The 23,734-nt window shown below is 41.9% G+C and overlaps 1 pseudogene; it reads left to right on the top strand.

The window, feature by feature from the left end:
• Positions 1–10,446: 10,446 nt before the first annotated feature.
• Positions 10,447–11,728, top strand: LOC149996333 (elongation factor 1-gamma pseudogene; annotated as a pseudogene).
• The last annotated feature ends 12,006 nt before the right edge of the window (positions 11,729–23,734 follow it).

Here is a 23,734-nt window from a genome sequence, read left to right as displayed (position 1 = left end):
TGGAGGGTCCCTGCAGGGCCATCTAATATAAGGACACACACAAGCACTTCCACATGTCAGAAGATGCCAGTTCTGCCCATAAGTAGGAACTTCCCTGTCCTCACAGCTCTCCCATCCGCTCCCTTAGCACCCAAAGAAGCCATGGGTAGCACAGTGATTGGGGCAAGGAGAATGGTCAGGTGGGAAAGAATAAGAAGCCAAACAGCCCCACTCCTCCATTCTAAGTCCTGAGTCAAGGTTAGGGTTGGATTAGGGGAGGAGAGAAGGTTAAAATTGAATGAGAAATGGAAAACTTAATATTAGAGTAGACTGGAATTTTTTATACTGAAGAGATGTGATTCTTTGTTAATACCTGATAGCCCCAGAAAAGCTGTGGCTTCTGCCCTAGACCTACCTCCTCTAGTGTGTTTCTGGGATGCCCACAAAGAAGGGGGGGGGCAGAGCTGTTTAAAGGGGCTCTGAAGAAAAAGAATAGAGGCAATTTCTATTTTCATCCTACTGAGTCTAGCTTATTCATAAACTGGAGACAGTTTTCTGACAACATGACGAAATCAGCATGATGCTAGAACATGGAGCCGAAGGAGCAAGAAGCTGTCCTGGACTCCGGGACTGAGAGAAGGACATGGCCAGGTGAACAGACCTCAGACTTCTTGGCAGCACATGGGACAGCAATGGACACTGTCATGTAGATCTTGCTGGCACTGGCCGTGAGGGTTTATCCACTGAGTGCTGCCTGCCCTGAGGCAATGCTGTCTGGGTTTCCCTTTAAGACCTCCCAAGAGAGGGACACTTGAGCTGGCAAGACTTGAATGGCTAGTCCACATGACTTAGATTTTTATAAGTTAATAAGTTGGCATTATGAGTCTAGATCTATCTCAGGTTTTGTTCATTTGAACCTACCCATTTCTATACATGGCCAAATTCTAGTTTCCAGTCCTGCAAAGTTTCAGTCCAGACTTCAAACAATGTTTTTACAGATAAATCACCACCTTCTGGCAAGACTCCCTGCCACACCTTGGCCAGAGAATGTCCCATCCTCAATGCTTCCCCTCTGAATCAGTTCAACGTTAACATGTGCTTGTGAGTCAACCATAAGCCAAATTGTGTGCTTGTGTCTGGGATAGTGGTGAGGAACACAGACAAGAGAACCTATTTTTCAGTCATATCAACTTCTTATTTAACTACATATGGCACAATCTCCACAGTTTCTGAATAAGTTAATAGGATGGATAAAAGTATCGGACTGACATACTGGTCAGCTCAATGATTTTCTATTATGTACAAAATAACTCAAGCTATGTGGACAATTTCCATAACAATGATATCCACAACAATGATATACCTAAGTTAAGATGTGTACACTCATTTTTACATACAGAATTTATTAGTAACCCAAGTGTCCAAAACCCAGACTTACAGAGTATGACTTTTCATTTTCATTGGCACATTAAAATTATTCTCCATGTGCCTAAATATCTTACATCTTAATATTTTTTAATGGTCTTTCCTCAAACTTACAGTTACTGTTATAAAACAATAGAAGCATTAACAGGTGCATTTACAGCCATCCTGAGACTGAGTCACCCAGGTCAGCTGTTTGAGAATACAATGAAACACTTATACCCCAGACAATGGGCAGTGTGACTGAAGTACTTGATACCTGCCCTGTTACACCCCAAAAGTACAAGCACCAAACCAGTTATAAGCTGTGGTTTAGAGCAGTGGTTTTCATATATTTTTATTCATGAAAAACTACTATATCTTTGCATACTTTTATTTTAACATTGAAAAGTTTTTAGTGCAAGTTAAAATAGTTGTAACAGATGCAATTTTCAGTGTATTATAAACACTGACCTGAAAATAAACTCACATCATTCCTTAACAGTATCCAGTGAAATCTGTATATCATAAAAATTTCATACCCACCACTATCCATTTAAAAAATGCACTGACAAGTTCTTTAAAAATCTCTAATTTTACATTTTACTTTTTCCTTAAAATTGTATTTTAATATACTCTCTCCAAAGAATTTATCTTAATGTAACATACTTTTATATTTAAATGGCTTTTATTAATCACTCTAGCAAACCTTTCCGCAGACAAAATACATATATAAATAATAATATTTTAAATGTGATCATAAAGCTCTAAGTGTCAAAAATATTTATCTAGATTGTGTTATCATTATAATTTTTATCAGTTCAGAATTGATAAAAAATGCAGTATACCCGTTTTTATAACATGATATTGTTACCGAACCCCTGGGCTGCTCCAGTTGAAAACAAACCCACAGGCTCTTTAGTTAGGGGTCCGATTGCCCGCCGCCAGAATTACAACTCTTAATACTTCAGTTGAGTGAAAAGAAAATTGTTTATTTAACAGTTACACATATCCTTGCCTCCCCCCTACCAAACCTAGCCAGTTTTAGGAAGGTCAGAAACACCGTTTCCCTACTTCCCAAACACAGTCCAGCTTTACCAGCAGCTGCCCATCATTCAATCTGATTGGGGAGGTCCTTCTGTGCTGTGGTGTCCTTCAGCTCTCAATACAAAACCGCCGGGATTCTCAGCCTCCTTGCAAACTATCTTCTTTCTGTAAACCGCGTGGATCTCCTCTCCTTCTCCAGAGCACCCCTGCGAACACCCGCCAGTGAGGGAGACAGCCCCAGAGCGTGCCGCCCCAGACCGCGCTGCCCTCAAGTGTTCACAGCTGCCTATATATCCCTGACTGCGTCCTCTGACGCAGTGGGTGTTGCCAATAGTTCTGACCATTCATAGAACCCCACGTAGGCTCTGTGTTTTCCATACTATCCCCTGGTTCAAGACCCCTCCCATCCACCTGAGGCCTTGGAAGCATCCAAGCAATTTTGCATAATGAAAGACACCAGCCACCAGCCTCAGGCGTGTGGAGGCATTCTGAAAGCTGCTTCCTTCTCCTCATCCCCCAGCTGCAAACTCCAGGGATTTTTGGACTCCCCTGTTTCTGTAACAATATTAAATATAAAAATATAATTCTGGAAACAATTAATGAGATGGATGGGGCTATTTTATTTTTTTATTTAGTTCACATGCCTGTGGATAAATATTTCTTATTGCTAGCCTCAGACAAAGTTCAGCATCTGTGTTAAAGATTTATCCTTTGCTATAAAAATTTGACCTTGTGTTAACTTCCTAGCTCTGCTCCCCTGACAGCTTTAAGAAGGTGTTACCTTGTGTAAACAGTTAACGCTGATGATGAGAATGACTGGTGATTAGTACCCCATATAGACTTGGAGGAGTGTGAACAGTGGGAGGTCACAGTTTTGTGACAGTTCTAATTAGGCATGTCCCCACCTTGTGGATTGTAAGACCTAAAATTTCATGTGCTGCCTTGACATTCTTGAGCCTCATAGGGCTCCAAAGACCCAACTACAAGTTCCCTGTTTTCACCAGCTATGCCCCCAACCCAGCAGAAAATGCTCCCCACCTGCCTAGTTCTCCCATCAGCTGGATCAACTGCACCCCACCTAGTCTTTGACCTAATGGGTTTCACCACCCTGCCAGCTCATGAAATTATTAAACAAGGCAATCACACCTTCCTGTGGGAACCTGGAGATGCCCTCCTCTCATTACTACAAAGCCTGCCCCTCTCCTAATTGGTTGGATCTCTGTGGAGTCAGCAGTTCTGTCCCATGGCCACAAGTTGGGAATTCTGCAGACATGGCTGTGGCCACAAGATGGATGGGGACGAGTCACTGAAGAGTATGACTTATTCTGGAAAATGAGCCTAAAGCCCCTGATGAGTCGCCAGTGCTGCTGGTCTTATTTATCATGTTCCACGTTCCTGTGCCAGAAGCTTAGAGCAGAGGTAAATGAAAGGGCAGGGGAGGCCATGACTAAGAGGTGGGGGACCTGCCTGCTCAGAAGTCTGGGCAGATGTATTTGCCTCTGCTCAGAGAACATCTGTAAGTCTCAAAGATGGTATGCGTAAGAAACTTTTGTCTCTTGAAGTCCGGAAAAGGCATTGTTTGTTCATAGTCAAGAAGAATGAATTTAGCTGGGGGGAGGGGAATATAAGGAGACTAAATGGTAATGGAAAAAAATACAATAAAGTTTAAACTTTAAAAAAAAGAAGAATGACTGAATTTAATAATTCAGCTCGCTCTGAAAGTATCTCTAACTTGTCAACACTCATGGTGTGAAGTGGGCTTGACTAGAACATGCAGCCTCCTCACCCTTTTCCTTTGTGTTAGCACATTGAAGGAAAGATCTGGGAAAAAAGGCAAACCAGTACTGCTTATATGCTCTTAACTTTGGCACTCTCTTCTTCCCACATCTTCATTACTTTGATTTCATTTTCACACAATATCGAAAAGATGCTGGCATCGGTAACATGCAGGTGAGATGTGACAGGAACGTTGCTGAGCTTTAAGACCCTACTTGATTCAAGAAAGAGCTGATTTGCCATGGGAAGTTTGACTACCTCATCTGTCCCAACATTGATACTCAGTTAGGACTTGGGGTTTAATCACTGCATCAATTTAAATGTAATATGGGGTTAATGTGTATAAGAATAAAAAAATTTATTCACAATACCTTTCCTTGATCAAGAAGAGACCCTCCTAATTAGAAAATACCCCATGGGCTTGTAATTAGCACAGTTCTTATATCTTCATTACTGTTTTTCTAGTATCTTTCTAAGGTTGTACTGCTTGGGAAACCCTTGAAAAGCTATATATCAAGTACCATAATAATTTCACATAATAAAAAACTGTTTCCAACATCAAGTATTGAGCAACTGAAACTCTCATATGTAGCCGATGGGAGTGTAAATTATTACAACTTTTCTGGAAACCTGTTTGGTGGTATCTCCTAAAGCTTACATATGCATACCCTATGACCCAGTAATTCTACTCTTAAATAAATATCTATCTATACATATGTGCACCAAAAGACAGGTACAAGAGTGTCTATAACAGCACCACCTGTAATAATCCTGAACTGGGAGCGGCCCAAAAGCAAACTAATATGAATAAATAAATGTGGTATATTCATGCAGTAATGTATGCCACATACTATACCTTGTAATACTGCTTCACTCAGGACATGGACAACCTCAGGAACATAATATTGAGCAAAAATCCAGACACATTTATAATTCGCTAATATAAAGTTTCAAAACAGCAAAACTAGCCTATGATGAAACAAGTCAGAAGAGTACTTTGAGTGGGAATAATAACTGGGAAGAGGTTTGAGGGAATCTTCTCGTAATATTCTATATCTTGCCCCCAGGGGGTAGTCCCACAGAAGTATTACCTTTGTAAGAATTTTCCCAGCTGCACATTTATGATTTGTAAACTTTTCTGTGCATATGCTATGCTTCAATTTAAATGTTGACTTAAAATATACATCTATATCCTTTAATGTTTATTTATAGACATTTGGGAAAATTAGTTTTGAAATGAAAGAATACATAGCTGAAACTAGTGATAAAAATCCTGCAAGATTCAAGAAGTTTAATATTTATTTATAATAAATGAGTTGACACTTGCGATCTTATGATTTAAAATATGAGAATAGTGATAGAGCCGTTGGTCACCGCCCCCTATTGGCAATCAACAGTAAGTGCGAGATAGAATCCATAAATGAAATTAGATCAATGATTGCTAGCTCTAACACACATCTTTGCTCAGAGGAGTTACAAACCGGTATTAAAGTTTAGTAGAAAAGGTGAAAAAGAGGTTGGGTTTGTAATAATTGTATCTGACAAGTGGATAGAGCTGTAACAACTGCAGCTTTATTTCAGCACACCTATGCACCTCATTAGTTATTTAACCATTTGGGTGCTCTGTCCCCCATTCTGGAGCACAATGCAGAGCCATCTGAGGAGAAAGCAGCATGAACAGGAGCCCATGGCTGCACTCTACTTTATTCTGCAACCTGCTTCTGCATTAGTGCTCAGTGCAATTTAATGTTCAACGCAAAACAGATGCTCCCAGGAAAGTGCAAACATCTGACTATACAGTGAATTGTCAGAGGGAATTAAGAGTGTCTCTAGAATAAATATAGGTTCTCCCATATCACATCTTGTTGAAATCCCCAGATGCAGGCTTGATATTGTTTTTTCAACATCTGGAATCTGGCTTTTCCTTCATTGGTAAACATCCAGCAGCTGTGGGAGTGGAGTGGGGGATGGAGGGTTGATAATTAGCTCCAGCACCTCCTAACCACTGGAACAGTGTAGAGATCTTTAACTCACAGTTCCACATAAGGGCTTGATAATAGCAACAGCTTTTGCCCAATGAAATGAATGGTTGATTCCTTCATATCAATGAGTTGGCTTAAGGCAGCTATTTGCTTTATTTCTCTATGACCCTCACTGCCCGATGCCCATGAAGGTGTGTGAAGGTGCCATCTCAGAAGCCATTCTTGGAACTTCTAGAGTAATCTGCCTGTCTCAGTGCGCACACTGCACCTAGCCCATGGTGCCCCCTCCCTTCCTAATTGGCTGTCAAATGCTCTCTGTCAAGACTGGGTTTCCTCAGTATTTCTCCCCATTCCTTTTGAAATCTCTGCTGATGTATGTGGAAATAAGATTGGGGTTGCCATTTGCTTCTCGTCCTTCAGGATAATTTCTAATATGTAGCACAGAAAATAAAACATTGAACAAAAATTAACACTAAGAAGATAAACAGAGGCGAAAAGCAAATGGTTTATATGTTAAACCGAAGAGCATGGTACACACTTATTTTTAAATTTTATAGTTGTAAAATATACATAATATTAAATTGACTAGCTTAACCATTTTAAGTGTCCAGTTTTATAGTGTTAATGTATTCATATTGTTGTGCAACCAACAGAGCTTTTCTTCTTGCAAAACTGAAACTCTATCCCATCAAACCATTCTCCATTCCCCTGTCCCAGCCTTCCTACCACTGTACCACATTCAAGAGGCTCTGAGTCTGACAGCCCTAGGACCTCGTATACATGGAATTATATGGAATTTGCCTTTTTTTGACTAGCTTATTGTTATACATTTATTTTAAACAAGAGTTTGATAGAATTTTTAACAAACTCTGGCTATTTCTGTATAACATTTCATAAATGCCTCTTATTCTCTATATTTTTTCTCTCCTCTGTTTAAATCCTTTATCCTACTATTTCTTCCTACTTCTTGCTTTTGGTGCATTTTATACTCTCTTTCCTGTTTTTTCCTCTTTCTTCCCATTTTCTGTAACATAGCTGGAAGGAAACTTTAAAGAATAAGTGTTCAGCAGAGTGACTTGTTGAGGGTTGGCCAGGCAAGGTGTCCTGGTGAGAAGTAACCATGCTTTCTCTCAGCCAGAAGTCATTCAGATGTGTTTCTCTTACCCCAAGGGGGCAGTCGTCTCTCGGGTTTCGATGGAAAAGAACTGCAAGTTGAGCTGCCTTGAAGAAAACGAAAAAGGCTCACCAAGGCCACTACATGTTTCATTTTCAGGGAAGACAAGACAAATGTGACTAGGTTACAGGGACCTTCTGGGGACTGGGAAGGAGGAAAGGGTCCTGGGTCAACAATTGGCCAAGTGGGAAAGAGAAAACTTCCAGAAGGGTGGGTGACAAGTGGGCACTGAGAGGAGCCAGAGGCCAACTTGCTCAGCACCCACAGACACATGGGACTGTTCAGGTGACAGGGCTGGACCACATAGTGACCAGACTTAGGGTAGAGAGCCAAGAGGCTGATGGAGTCTAGGGTTTAGAGATACCATGAATCTCTAGGGTCCTTACACAACACAAGGGAGCAATAGGGAGCCTCCCATGATATATGTTATGGGCTGAATTTTGTCCCCCAAATGAAAAATTTATGTTCTAACCCCCAAAGACCCCAAAGAGGGTCTTTGCAGATGTAATTAGATAAGATGAGGTCATCTTGGAGTAGAGTAATCCTTTGATTCATGTGACTAGAATAGAAAGAGAGTTTAGTTTCCCCCTCATCTTATATGTATTTTGAGGTTTAAATTCTATTGCCAACAGAGATAAAGCTAAGTACATTTTAGAACATTTTAAATAGAAAAGTAGAGAAAATATATACCAAGAGCTTCATGGTTGTTTTGCCATACTTTGCTCACCTCATAATTTAATTTTATGTAACCGAGTTATGACAGTGAATTGGCATTTTTTGTGGACAACAGATATGATTTTTCTATTTCATGGAGTCAACTCTTATATGAGCAAAAGCAGCTGAAATTCCTATTTACTCTTTGCAAGGCAACTGAGCTATTTCTCTCATCTATTATTAAATAACAGTTTAACAAATCTTTCTTGAGCACCTACTCTTTGTCGGGTGCCCTCATAGAGCTCATGTTTTACTCGTGTCCTATTTCACACTTCCCTTTTTCAGTGCATATTTGCCTTTTCTTATTTTCTGTGTAAACTGGGTGCTTTAAAAACTAATGTTATATCATATTCTATGTAATCATGGACAAGTTACTACTTCTCTGTTTTTCAACTTATCATAATACAAAAGTTGTCCATATGCTTTCTGATTTTGACTGCAGAATTGAGAGTATCTTGGTGATTTTTGTGCCCTAAACATTGGTTTCATATTTATTTATAGGTGATTGGAGAAGTATGTCTATAATATATAAATAGATAAAATGTGATAGTTTCCATTTTATGGGACAAAAAAAATATTAAGTAAACTATTAAACTTGCCATCTTTCAGTTTGAAATTCCTATTTACTCTTTGCAAGGCAATTAAATGAAACCAGAGAACATGAACTCAGTCTAGCCCTGCATCACAAGAGGAGTACAACATGGAATGAGTCATTGTCATGTAGACTACATCCTAAAAATATGGAATGACATCTCCACATCAAGATGGAAAGAGACAGAAAATAGGGAAAATGGAATCTCGAGTGAAGTCACATCCTCAAAATCTTTTCTCAACACATAGTTAAGAAAGAGTCCTAAATGTTCTAAGATGACCTAATTTAACCAGGGGTGGTTTGGGGACTTGATGAGGAATCCTAAAACATGTGAGCCAAAGGCGTGGAAGGAAGGGCAGCAGCTGTGGCAACTGCAGCTTATGAAAAGAAAGTTTGCCTCACCACAGACCTGGGCCACAGAGGCCCTGGTAGATGCTTCCAGACTGCATGTGACCTCATTGAGTACTGACACCCAAATTAGACAAGATGAGGCAGAGCCAAAGCCAAGACAAATGGAGAACCAAACTACTAGCTGCAAGTAAAACAGCCACAGCAGGTCTCTGTGCTCTTAACATTTTCAAAACTAACATAGCTCTTTAGATTACCTTCTATTTTATAATATATGTGTGGCATTGTGCTGGGTACACCAGCTGGAGACTCTGTCAGTTGCTGACTATGTTTATTCCCAGGATGCACCCCAGAATTGGGGAGAAACTAGGACAAATCTGGGAACCCATCTTAATGAATCCTCCCTAAAAATCCGTCAAGTACAGAATTCAGAGAGTTTCCAGGTTGAAGTGCTAGGAGGGTGTTGCTCCCAGAGAGGCCATGGAAGCTCTGTGCCCCTTCTTTCATAACTATGCATCTCTAACTTTCAGCCTCCAAAACAGTGAGGCAATAAATTTCTGTTCTTTTTAAGCCACCCAGTGTGTGGTACTAAACTAGTGCACCTCAGAAAACTAATACTCTATTTATTATGGCTGTTGTTTATTGAGTGCTTCTTTCTGTGTTAACCACTGAGCTAAGTTTTACATAGGTTATTACATATGTAATAACATTTAATCTTCCTAAAACCCGATGGGGAGGTCCTAATGTTATCCCTGCTTAGCAGATAAGAAATAAGAGGGTCTCAGAAGGATTAAGTAACTTGCCTCAAGCCACACAGCTAGTGAGTTGCTGACCAAGACTCAAGTCCTGGTGTGCCAGGCTAAAGCGCTGCCATTCCTCCTGTATGACAACACCATAGACCAAATCATTGTTACTTTTGTTCCAAAACTATTTTCAATTTTATTTTGAAGCAATTTTAATATATAGAAAAGTGGCAAGAATAGTACAAAGAGCTCCTGCTGATCCTTCACCCAAGACCCCTCTCCAAATTTCTTCCATTAGTTGCCCCATCGTTGTTTATAACAAAAGACCCAATCTAGGATCAGTTATAATGGCCTTCTAATTTCTTCAATCTGGAACATCCTTTATTGTCTTTGATTCTCATGACCTTGACATTTTGGAAAATTGCAGGCATGTCATTTCATAGAATGATCCAAAATGTAGGCTTATCTCATACTTCCCCACGATCAGACCATAAGTTAAGCATCCTATGCAGGTAAATCACAGAAGTATGGTGTCCTTGTTGCATTCCATCAGGTGGCGCATGATGTCCATCTGTCTCATTGCTGCTGGCATTAATGTCAATCACTTGATCAAGATGATATCTACTAATTACTACAAGGTTGCCTTTTCATCCTTTTTAATTACTAATTATTTTGTAGACCTCCTTTCTCTGCAGAGTCACCATGGCAGCTGGGACCCTGTACACATATCCTGAAAACTAAAGGGCCTTCAAGGCCCTCGTTGCTGCTCAGTACAGCGGGGCTCAGTCCGTGTGCTATCCACACAATCCCACCTCCACTTTGGCCAAACTAACCACACCCCCGAATTTCTCTGCAAATTTCCTGCTGTTAAGATTCTAGCATTTGAAGGTGACAGTGGATTCTATATGTTGAAGAGCAATGCCATTGTCTACTATGTGGGCAATGAGAAGCTGCAGGAAGTAGTCCAGAGGCAGCAGCCCAGGTGGTACAGTAGGTGAGATTTTCAGACAGCAACATAGTGCCCCCAGCGAGTACCTGGGTGTACCCCACCTGGGCATCATGCACCACAACAAGCAGCCCACAGAAAATGCAAAGGAGGAGATGAGGCAAGTACTAGGGCTGCTGGATGCTCACTTGGAGGCACGGACTTTTCTGGTGGGGAACGTGTAACACTTGCTGATGTCACAGTTGTCTGCACCTTGTTGTGCCTCCATAAACACGTCTGGAGACTTTCCACCAGACCTTCCCCAATACAAACTGCTGGTTCCTCACCTGCATTAACCAGCCCCAGTTCCACGCTGTCTTAGGGGAGGTGAATCTCTGTGAGAAGATAGCCCAGTTTGATACTAAAATATTTACAGAGAGCCAGCCTAAAAAAGACACCCATGGAAAAAGAAAGACTCTCGGGAGGTGAAGCATAACCCCAGGCTGAGCAGGAACAGAAACAGCAGCTGGCTCTGCTCCTGAGGAGGAGATAGATGAATGTGGACAGATGCTACCTGCTGAGCCAAGAGTCAAGGACCACTTTGCTCACCTGCTCAAGGGTGCTTTGTGCTGAATGAATTTAAGTGCAAGTATTCCAATGACAATACAGCAGTTTGATGATGATGACTGGTCCCTGTGGTACTTCCAGTACCACTTCCTAGATGAGCTGACCCAGACCTTCATGAGCTGCAACCTCATTACTGGAAAATTCCAGCAATTGGACAAGCTGAGAAAAAATGCCTTTGCCAGTATCATCCTCTTTGGAACCAACAATAGCAGCTCCATTTCTGGAGTCTGGGTCTTCTGAGGCCAGGAGCTTGCCTTTCCTCTGAGCCCAGATTGGTAGGTAGAACAGGAGTCATACATGTGACGGAAACTGGATCCTGGCAGCAAGGAGCCCCAGATGATGGTTCAGGAGTACTTTTGCTGGGAAGGGGCCTTACAGCATGTGAGCAAAGCCTTCAGTCAGGGCAAGATCTTCAAGTGAACATCTTTTGCCATTGCCCAGCTGCCTGCACTTGTCCTTCAGGAAGACGGTGCTCATTAAAGGAAACTGAACATTGAAAAAAACTAATAGTTGTTATTTTGTGGAGAGATCCTTTGAGATTAGGTAAATATCCCATAACTTATGACACTGACTTACCAGTTTGATTTGTAAATGATGATTTCTTCATTCCATTATTCCTGCTACTTCAAGAATTTCCTCTTTCCCTATCGATATATTTATTTACTTGTTTATATTATTCAAACCAAATTTTTTAATACACTTTATTGACTATGCTGTTATGGTTGTCCCAATTTCTTTTCCTTTTGTTACCCTCTACCCAGTGACCACCCTCCCTCCAATTGTCCCCCCACCTTAGTCCATGCCCATTGGTTGTGCATATAGTTATTTTCAACATCTTCCTACCTACTCCACTCTCTGCCACTATGCTTCTTAATTCCTGTACCATCTCCCTCCTTTTCCCCCTTCACCCTCCCCACTGACCTCCCCCCAAAATGTTCCCCATACCTATAATTCTTTTCCCACTCTCGTTGCCTACTTAGTTTGCCTTTGTTTTGATTCCCTAGCTTCTGTTGTTGGTTGTTATGACACAGTTTTCATTTTAATGTTCATAGTTTTGATCCTCTTTCTCCTAAACAAGTCCCTTTAACATTTCATATAACAGTGGTTTGGATCTGATGAACTCCTTCAGTTTTACTTTGTCCTGGAAGTACTTTCTCTGCCCTTCTATTCTGAATGCCAGCTTTGCTAGATGGAGTAATCGTCATTGTAAGTTTTTGCTTTTCACTCCTTTAAATATTTCTTGCCATTCCCTTCTTGCCTGCAGAGTTTCTTTTGAGAAATCAGCTGACAGTCTTATTGGGACCCCTTTGTACATAATTCTCTTCTTCTCTCTTGCTGCTTTTAAGATTCTCTCTTTATCCTTAATCTTTGACATTTTGATTTTAGTGTGTTTTGGTGTGGTTCTCCCTGGGTCCAGTTGTTTTGGAACTCTCTGTGTTTCCTGGACCTGTAAGTTTATTTCCTTCCCCAAGTTAGGGAAGTTCTGCTTCATTATTTTTTCACATAGTTTTTCAATTTCTAGTTCTTCTTCTTCACCTTCTGGCAACCCTGTGATTCAGATGTTGGCCTGCTTATAGCTGTCCGATAAGTTTCTGAGACTCTTCTCATTTTCCTCACTTTTTGTTTCCTCTTTCTGCACTGGTTTACTGTTTGTTCCTTCCCTATGTTCTGATTTGTTGATTTCATCCCTGGTTTTCTTTCCCTCACCACTAGTTTCGTATGTGTTTTCATTCATTTCAGCGGGACTTGCCTTCATTCCTTCACCATCTTGTTTAAGATCTGCTATTAGGTCTGTAAGCATTCGTATAACCAAAAGCTCGGAACTGTGTCTCAGAAAGATTTCCTATCTGCTGAGTTGTTAGATTAGATATTTGCTGGCTGGTCAGTTGTGTCACCGGGATCTCTATTGTGATCCGTGCCATCCTGACAGTTTTGTCTTTACCTTTACTTCCTGGATGGGGCTGTCACACCTCCTATGCTATAGGGGGCGGAGCCCCATGCACTCATCACTACCAGGTGACCCTTCTCACTGTGGCATTTTGTGTGGGGGCGGGGGTCCAAGATGGATTCCTGTCGTTCACTCTCTGCTGAGAGACCAGGAGCCTCCTCCTCCATCCCCATGTCCTCTGGCCCTCACAGTCCAAGGCAATGGGGGTCTGCCTTCCCTGGCGTTGGAACCACGAGCTGACAGGTTTGGTCTGCAGCCGGAGGTGCTCCCTAGGTCTTTCTCACTTCTTTTTAAATATGGGTGTCTGTACTTACTGCCGTTGCCATAGCTGCTGCCGGCAGTACAGCTTGATCTCTCTGCCCTGGCCTCCCCTCTCCTACCCATCCGGACGACCAGCACTTCTTTATAACTTCATATGTTGGACTTCCATGTAGCTTTATTTTCTGGAACTTCTGGTTATTTCTGGTTTTGCCGTAGTTGTATTCCTTCTTAGTTGTGGAGGGAGATGGAACGTGTCAGTCTAGGCCTCCATCTTGGCTGGAAGTCTCAACCAAATTTTTAAAAGGTTAAAACATATTGAATAACAAATATGAACATGGAATAAATTAACCAGTTATTCAAAATTTTCTAGTGGACTAAAATCTATTATTTTCTCTATAAACTTTTGTCTGAGAAATCCTGACCTATATGTTGTTCATTTCATCTATTTCTGTTCCCCTTATTATCTTCAGTATCACTCCTCCCATTATTGGTAATAGATTCAAGGTATTGGTAATGTATAAATAGATTATGTCACACAGTCCCTCATGTGTATTTCAAACCAGTATTTAAAAGGTAGGGGGATCTTATCCTATTCACTAGGAAACTAGGATATTTAAAGCTGTAGAATTTACCGAGTATAGTTCATTTCTAACTGAATCACAGAGTTAATATCTACACATAAAAAATCTCATTAGACTGGCATCTAACAAATAGCAAGAGTCCACATCTTTCTTTGAGATAGTATATTATTGAAAAACTCTCATGAAAGCATTTACAAAATATCTAGAAATGTTTTTTTGTTCAGTACCATTACTCCTGTTTGGTTTAGAGTTAATGGGATCTTGCAAACATTCCCTACAACATTCCCTTTGGACCAGAAGTTTAGCAGCTTTTATAAATTCCCTTTTCTTTGGAAGATTTTCTACCACTATTTGTGGACAAGAGTAAGATGCATAACACTGAATAGAATTGGTTTAGACTACCTATTTCAGTCAAAAATTATTTCAGCATAAAGAATGAAGCAGAGTTTTGACAGAAGTTGGAGGCACTTCAACCAATGTGATCTAAACACACATCAGTCCCGGCCAGGGTTTGACATCTAAACTCCAAGTTGTCGATTGTTTTATGTACTCATTTTCTTCTCTGAAGAGCTCAATGTTCAAATGTGCACATCAATCATCACTTCATAAGGATGTCAATACTAGTTAATAATGTGTAGTATTCCTCGCAATGTGTCTCCAAGGAATTCTGGAAGAAAATGGGTATGAAGAGGAGTCAGTCCTGCAGAAATTTCTGCCTTTCTTATGTTTATGCCTATTATCAGAGCTGTCCTCAATTTTTTCTTCCATTTCCTATTGCTAGCAGAAAATATGCCCTGACTTTCTCTGGTCAGAGAGCCCTGGAAAGTTAATATGCAGCGAAACCTGATGGACTGGCCAAACTTAAGCTCAAGTTTGCCTGCCTTTTTGTGAGCTCCACCCAGTCGCTGGGCTGCTGCCTTATTAGGCAGGTCTGCGAGGAGCCATTCGGACTCCACAGGTGTGCTATCCAGGTGATTGTCATTACCTTTTCAGTCTGTTGTTTGTTTTTTAATATAATTTATGCAATAAAATTTTTTATCAAGTCTAGACTCTTTATGGAGTCTACTTTTGTATGTATGCATAGAACAACTTAGTTTCTTTATTAATTTTTATTATAATCTTTTTATGTTCCTCAATCAGATTCTTCAATCATGTTCCTCACTATTTGATTATCGTCGTCGTCGTCGGCAGCCGTCTGTCTCGAGAGACGATGGTGTAGCTTCTTAAGAGTCTATCTGCACCGCCGAGAATGGCTGTGCAGTCCGACTCGGGAGTGACACGGTATCTGTCTCCTCCCGTGTTGAATCGACATCTTGCGATGACGCTGGAGTGTCCTCTCCAGTGAAGCTGAAGCTACAGAGCCTGGGCAGGGTGATATGGAGGGTCTGCTGTTGCCCATGCAGCAGACCCCCCCTCTCTTCGCAGCTGAAGGGTCCAAGGGAAAGACTGAGTCAATACAGCTTGGCTTCAGGTGCGCCGCAGGAGTTGCCGGTGTTGACTACAACGTCAAACCGCCTTAGGGACTCCGGCTCCGGATTTTCTGTCGGGGTTTACTCCCTTAGCCTTTCCCCTGAAGAGGTATGCCGCAAGGCAGCGGAGGTTTTTTGGAGTCAGAGTTTTCCTTCTCTGATGTGCCCTGACTGGAAGATCGAACCAGCGACACTTAGCTCGCAGGCCGACGCTCAATCCACTGAGCCAAACCAGCCAGGGGTTATTTGATTATATAGTTTTTTAAAATTATGCTTTACATTTGGATATTTGATGCTTATTCGATTCAATTTAACAGATATTTTATGTACTCACTCTACTCTGAGTCTAGCACTGTGCTAGGTGATGGAGATACAGAGAGAAATAATCTAGGAACTAGGAGAGAGGGATATTCCAGGACAGAGGGATAATCTTGGAGAGAGGATAAATCCAGGAGAGAGGGTAATCTAGCAGGAAGGGCTAATCCAGCAGAGAAGGCTAATCCAGTGGTGAAGCTAATCCAGGAGAGAGTCTGATCCAGGAGAAAGAATAATCCAGGAGAGAGGATAATCTTGGAAAGAGGGTAATCCCGGTTTTGTCCTTGAGAGGGAGTGGGAGAGACAGGGAAGTTAAAAAATGCAAGTTTAGGACTTCCGGCCAAGATGGAGGCTTAGACGGACACGCTAGGTCTCCCTCAACAACTATAGAGGAATACAACTACTTCAAAACAAAGGATAACTAGAAATTCCAGAAAATAAAACTACACGGAAGCCCAACATATGAAGTTATAAACCAGCGGTGCCATTTGGGCAGGTAAGAGTTAAAGAAGGCAAAGCTGTTTGCGGAGCGGCGGGCGGGGCGGCGAAAAATCCCGGAGGCAATCAAGCCCCTGGCGTGCGGGACTCCAATCAAGCCCCTGGCTTGCGCCACTCCGGGCGCTGGGGAGAGCAGCCGCAGCATCGCCTTGAACAGTGAGGCCCAGGGGGGCGGGAGGACGGATCCCGGTCTCCTAGCTGAATAACTGTGTGAATCCATCTTGGACCCCCGCCCCCACAGAAAGCACCACAGGGCTGCGAAATAGGTCGCGGACAGGCAGGCGACTCCAATCAAGCCCCTGGCGTGGGCGACTCCAGCGCTGGGGAGAGCAGCCGCAGCATCGCCTTGAACAGTGAGGCCCAGGGGGGCGGGAGGACGGATCCGGGTCTCCTAGCTGAATAACTGTGTGAATCCATCTTGGACCCCCGCCCCCACAGAAAGCACCACAGGGCTGCGAAATAGGTCGCAGACAGGCACTGGTCGCTAATTTGTGACGCGTACACAGGCACCGCCCCGGACAGCCAGCCCAGGAAAACAAAACGCATCTGTCAAAATGTGGCAGACAAATACAGAGATCCCAGTGGCACAACTCACCAGACAGCAGATAGAGAACCTGACAGATGAACAGATAAGAAACCTGTCAGAGGCTCAGTTCTGGGCCATTGTTATCAGGTGGCTTACAGAATTCACAAAAGAGCAGGAAAAAGATATGAAAGAAGCGAAAAACTTTCATAACGAAAGGAACAAAACCACATACGAGACAGATGGTGAGGAATCCAGAGTTCATTTCAACAAACTGGAATATGGAGAAGGAACAAGCAGTCAACCAATGCAGCGAGAGGAAATAGGAAGCAACAATGAGAGGATCAGAAACCTCTGGGACAGCTATAAAAGGCCCAACATAAGAATCATTGGTTTGCCAGAGAATGAGGAAGATGAACTAGAACTTGAAAAATTGAGTGAAAATATAATAAAGGAGAACTTCCCAGACTTGGGGAAGGGAATAGACATGCAGGTCCAGGAAGCAAGGAGAGTTCCCAAGAGACTGGACCCAGGGAGAACCACTCCAAGACACATTATAATCAAAATGTCAAAAATTAAGGATAAAGAGAGAATCTTAAAAGCAGCAAGAGAGAAGAAAAGAATTATGTACAAAGGGGTCCCAATTAGACTATCAGCTGACTTCTCAAGGGAAACACTACAGGCAAGAAGGAACTGGCAAGAAATATTCAAAGTAATGAAAATCCAAAACCTACAACCACGAATACTCTATCCAGCGAAATTGTCATTCAGAATAGAAGGACAGAGAAAGTGTTTCCAGGACAAAATAAAACTGAAAGAGTTCATTAGATCCAAACCACTGTTATATGAGATGTTAAAGGGACTGGTTTAAAAATCAGAAGCTAGGGAGATGAAACAAAGGCAAACGAAACAGGCAACGAGAGTGGAAAAGGAACTGCGGGTAAGGGAAGCATAGTGGGGGGAGGTCAACAGGGAGGGGGAGTGGGGAGAGGGAGGGAGATGATATAGGAATTGGGGATCATGGTAGGAGGGAATGGAATAGATGGAGAGAGATTGGGAGGAACTGTATGCACAACTAATGGACATAATCTAAAAGGGGGGGACAACTGGAGGGAGGGGGGCCACCGGGTGGAGGGGAGCAGAGGGAAGGGAAATTGGCACAAATGTAATATTTTAATCAATAAAACACATTAAATCTGAAAAAAAAATGCAAGTTTAAAAAGAAAAGAAAAAAATACAAGTTTATAAATGGGAAGAATTAAGATATTAAACATGTACTTAACACAGGTGATTTTGTGATCAAATGTAAACATTTATAGAATTTTTCAATCGTATAAAAAAGTCCCTTGATAGTAATGAAGCTCGCAGTTTTTAATTATTAAAATTTCATGAAACCCACTCCTGCATGCTGGACTGTCTCCTTCATCAGTCAGGTCCTCTCTCATCCCTGGGCACCTCTCTTATGGCAACATGTCCGTAGTGTTCCTGTGCTAGCACTTCAGCTGGCATCTCACCTTCTACTGGCTCAGGGTAAGGGAAAGATTTGACAGAAACCAAGAAATGCTTTTTTAAAAAGTTGTTCTGCCTAAACTTTTTCTTTTTTCTTTTCCCTACCAAAATAAATCACCTTCAGGATGCCAATAACATAGTATTGGAGCTAGATTCTTACAGTGGACAAAACCCTAAAACAACTTTAAGAGTGGATGTATAAACAAAATAAACAAATATTTTGGAGTCCGATATCATAAATTTAATAAAAATTGTGACTCATAATGACTATTCACAAGGAAACAGTTTCATGGATCAGATTGTTGGAAGTGATTCTGAGACCACAGCACCCCTTGCATATCTGTTTATGAGGATCCTCATGCAGGGTTGCTGAGTGCAGGGTTCACCCACCCTCTTCCCTGTCCACTGAGGAGGTGGCTGCAGTCTGAGCAGTGACCAGCCTGGGGCCACTGCAAGGCAAGGCTTCGAAGAGAGGCAGTGTGAGCACTAGACCCAACCTTCCACTGAGGGTCACATGGTGTGTGTTTATATGTCCTTGAGGTTTTACAGGGAGAACAATCTCTCTCTCTCTCTCTCTCTCTCTCATCTTTCCATCTTTCCATCTCTCCATTCCTCCCTCCTCATATCTCCTTATATTTGCCTTAGTTTGTGTATTAGTTTGCCATAACAAAGTATCACAAACTGGGTGGCTTAAATCAGCAGAAATTTATTCTCTGAAATCAAGGTGTCAGCTGGCCCACACTCCCTAGAAAGGCTCCAGGAAAGGATCCTTCCTTATCTCCTCCAGCTCCTTACAGCCCAGGCATTCCTTGATGTGTGGCAGTGTCAGTCCAGTCTCTGCCTTCACCTCTCTGCCTTCACCTCTCTGTGTCTCTGTGTGTCCTCTCCTCTTCCTACAAGGATGCCAGTCATTGGATTTTGAACCCCCTTGGACTCAAATTACTTTATCTCAAGATACTTTGCAAAGATTCTTTCCAAATAAGAGTACCTTCTGAGGTTCTGGGTGGTTGTGAATTGGGGGGTGGAGGAAGCACTATTCAACCCACTATAGCTTATAAGATAAAAACTATTGCCTTCATAAGATATTAGGAGAAAAACTTCTGCTCTCTCTGCCCTCTTTGGTCATTCCTTCCTGTAAGAGGAGGAATCAGATTGACAAACCTCCAGATCATCCATGTTCTAGACTTCCTCGGTCTGAGAAATCTGCCTTTCTTCAGACACATGCACTCACATCTCCCTCATCAGGAAACCTATCAGGCTCATTTGTGTGGCTGTCCGGCCTGTGACTCAATGGGCAATTGCAATTTGGGGCAGGGGGATCTTGTAGAAAGCCTAGACTGGGGTTCAGGTCCAAGCCCCAGTCTCAAGTCCAGTTTGACCAGTAATACAATTCTCATCTGTCAGACTTCTGAGAACACCCACCATGTAGTTTGGATTCCTAAGGGGTAATAGTGTGACAGAGATACACAGGGATCCCCATCAGCAGCCTCCTATCATAGCAAGACATGGGGCAGTGTCAGCTATTCACAACTGTCCCAGCAGACAGGAGGCTGTGGCACCAAAGAGAGAATTTCTAAAGCCCAGCAGGCCTGCATTTACACATCAGATGATCTTCCCTGGGAGCAAGGCCCTGAGGATTAGGCTAGGCTCCAGGTCAGTGCACAGGCCTGGGGACTACCCTCTTTATAGATGGATTGAAGTGCAAGGGTGCAACCAGATTATGGAAAGGAGAGTTTGGGAGGGGAATCAAGACACAAGCTCACTCTTATCACCATTTTCCTGATGGTTCCCAGGTTGTTTTCTCCCAAGTCCTACTGAGGGAGTGGGGGTGGGGCAAGGTTGAGTAGGAATCAGTCAGGCCCAGTTGGGGAACAGCTTGGGGGTGAAAGTGGGGGTCAAAGGACAGCTACCAGTTGTCCCTTTTTACTTTCTAGCCCTCCCTTCCTCTGCCCCTCAGGCTGAGGCCTGTGATGTGGAACCAGTCCCTAGTCAGACTTACTGGGGGACTAATCCTCCTGAATGAAGCAGTTACTCATCCATTAGTTTTGGGGTTTTTTTTAAAGATTTTATTTATTTATTTTTAGAGAGAGGGTAAGGGAGGGAGAAAAAGAGGGAGAGAAACATCCATGTATGGTTGCCTCTCGCACACCCCCAATCAGGGACCTGGCCTGCAACCAAGGTGTATGCCCTGACTGGGAATCAAACTGGCGAACCTTTGGTTCGCGGGTCAGCACTCAATCCCCTGAGCCACACCAGACAGGGCTCATCCATTAGTTTTAATAAAAAGAAAAAGTTGCAGGAAAATCTAGGTCTTTAGGCAGTTGGGTTCTCTTCCACCCATCTGACCATGGCATAGGCGCTGAGAGCACAGGGCTCTGCAAGTTGAGCCAGAGTTTTTAAATAAAAATAACATGTGACCGGATGTTTCAGCAGGTTGGGAAGAAAACTCTGGTTTCTAGGTCACTGGTTCAGATCAGGACCCGGGACAGCTGGACCTGTGATGCATGGTCATCTGAGCCCGTCAGAGGACTTGAGTTCACATGTCAGTGAGCTGGGATTTCTTTCTGCTTCCTGTTGGACAGCTGTCTCCATCACAACTCACTGGTCACAACAGAAAAGCCACAACTGGAATGGGCCTCAAGAAAGAGCCATCTCACCCTTTCAAACAGGGCCCGCGCCTGGCACTATCCAGCATGAAGTGGCATTAGTGTGGGATTTGTCATTCAGCAAACAGACTCTCATCAGAGAAACAACTGTTTATGGTGAAAAGATCTATTCTAAGAGTGCAAGAATGAATGGCAGATGGCAACAGCATTTATAGTAAATGTATCTACCTAAACAATCAGTCTCTCTTTTTTTTTTTTGTATCACTTTTATTATTTGTTTTTTTTTTATTTTGGTTTTTCAGTTACAGTTGTCCCCTTTTCCCCTAATTTCTCTCCCCCACCCATCCCACCCCCTCTCCCGCAATCATATCCCTCCCCGTTGTCCATGTCCATGAGTCTTTTATGCAGGTTCTTTGACTAAACCCTTCCCTTACTTATCCCCCTTCTCTCCCTCTCCCCTCCCCCCTGTTGACTGCTATTCTGCTCTTTGTTCTATTTAGTTCCTTTGTTTGTGTTGTTCTTTAGTTTCCTGTATTAGGTGATATCATATGGTATTTTTCTTTCTTTGCCTGGCTTATTTCACTAAGCATAATTCTCTCTAGTTCCATCCATGTTGTTGCAAATGGCAGGAGTTCCTTCTTTCTCTCCGCTACATAGTACTCCGTTGTATAAATGTACCACAGTTTTTTGATCCACTCATCTACAGATGGGCACTTAGGTTGTTTCCAGCACTTAGCTGTTGTAAACAGTGCTGCAATGAACATAGGGGTGCATAAGTTCTTTTGAATTGGTGTTTCAAGATTCTTCGGGTATAATCCTAGTAGTAGAGTCGCTGGTTCAAAAGGCGGTTCCATTTTTAATCTTTTGAGGTAATTCCATACTGTTCTCCATAGTGGCTGCACCAGTCTGCATTCCCACCAACAGTGCAGTAGGGTTCCCGTTTCTCTACATCCTCGCCAGCACTTGTTGCTTGTTGATTTGTTGATGATGGCCATTCTGACTGGTGTAAAATGGTATCTCATTGTGGTTTTTATTTGCATCTCCCTGATGGCTAATGATGTTGAGCATTTTTTCATGTGTCTATGGACCTTCTGTATGTCCTCTTCAGAGAAGTGTTTGTTCAGGTCCTTTGCCCATTTTTTAATTGGGTTGTTTGTTTTCTTGATGTTGAGTCGTATCAGCTCTTTATATATTTTGGAAATCAGTCCCCTGTCTGTGATGTCATTGGCAAATATGTTTTCCCATATGGTTGGTTTCCTTTTCATCTTGCTGTTGTTTTCTTTTGCTGAGCAGAAACTCTTTAGTTTGATGTAATCCCATTTATTTATTTTTTCCTTTATTTCTCTTGCTTTAGGAGATGTATCCGTGAAGAGATTGTTACGTGAGATATCTGATATTTTCTTGCCTATGTTTTCCTCTAGGACTTTTATGGTATCACGGCTTACATTTAAGTCTTTGATCCATCTTGAGTTTATTCTCGTGTGTGGTGTAAGTTGGTGGTCTAGTTTCATTTTTTTGCATGTCCCTATCCAGTTCCCCAGCACCATTTGTTAAAGAGGCTCTTCTCACTCCATTTTATGTTCCTTCCTCCTTTATCAAATATTAGTTGACCATAGAGATCTGGGTTTATTTCTGGACTCTCTATTCTGTTCCACTGATCTATATGTCTGTTCTTATGCCAGTACCAGACTGTTTTGATTACAGTGGCTTTGTAGTATTCTTTGATATCTGGTGTTGTGAGTCCTCCTGCTGTGTTCTTCTGTCTCAAGATTGCTTTTGCTATTCGGGGTCTTTTTTGGTTCCATATGAATTTATGGAGTATTTGTTCTAGGTCTGTGAAATATGTCATTGGTATTTTAATAGGGATTGCATTGAATCTGTAAATTGCTTTGGGTAGTATGGTCATTTTGATGATGTTGATTCTTCCCATCCAAGAACATGGTATTTGCTTCCATTTATTTGTTTCTTCTTTAATTTCTTTCTTCAATGTTATGTAATTTTCAGAGTACAGGTCTTTTATCTCTTTGGTTAAGTTTACTCCTAGGTACTTTATTTTTGTTGTTGCTATAGTAAATGGTATTTTCTTTTTTGTTTCTATTGGTGATATTTTATTGTTGGTGTACAGAAATGCCTTAGATTTCTGTATATTTATTTTGTACCCTGCGATTTTGCCAAATTCACTTATTATATTGAGTAGTCTTTTAGTGGAGTTTATAGGATTTTCTAGGTATACTATCATGTCATCTGCATATAATGAAAGTTTTACTTCCTCTTTCTCAATTTGGATGCCTTTTATTTCTTTTTCTTGTCTGATTGCTGTGGCTAGGACTTCCAACACTATGTTGAAAAGGAGTGGAGAGAGTAGACAACCTTGTCTAGTTCCTGAGTTCAGGGGGAATGCTTTCAGTTTTTGTCCATTGAGTATGATGTTGGCCTCAGGCTTCTCATATATAGCCTTAATTATGTTAAGGTATGCTCCCTCTATTCCCATTTTGCTGAGTGTTTTCATCATAAATGGGTGTTGTACTTTATCAAATGCTTTTTCTGCATCTATTGATATGATATGTGATTTTTGTCTTTCATTCTGTTTAGGTGATGTATTATATTTATTGATTTGTGAATATTAAACCATCCTTGCATCCCTGGGATGAAGCCCACTTGATCATGATGTATGATCTTTTTGATGTATTGCTGGATCCTGTTTGCCAATATTTTA

Source organism: Furipterus horrens, unplaced genomic scaffold, assembly GCF_987537825.1.
Source record: "Furipterus horrens unplaced genomic scaffold, mFurHor1.1.pri manual_scaffold_12, whole genome shotgun sequence".
Lineage (NCBI taxonomy): Eukaryota > Metazoa > Chordata > Mammalia > Chiroptera > Furipteridae > Furipterus > Furipterus horrens.
The sequence above is the reverse complement of the archived record's forward strand: the minus strand, read 5'-3'. Positions and strand labels throughout refer to the sequence as shown.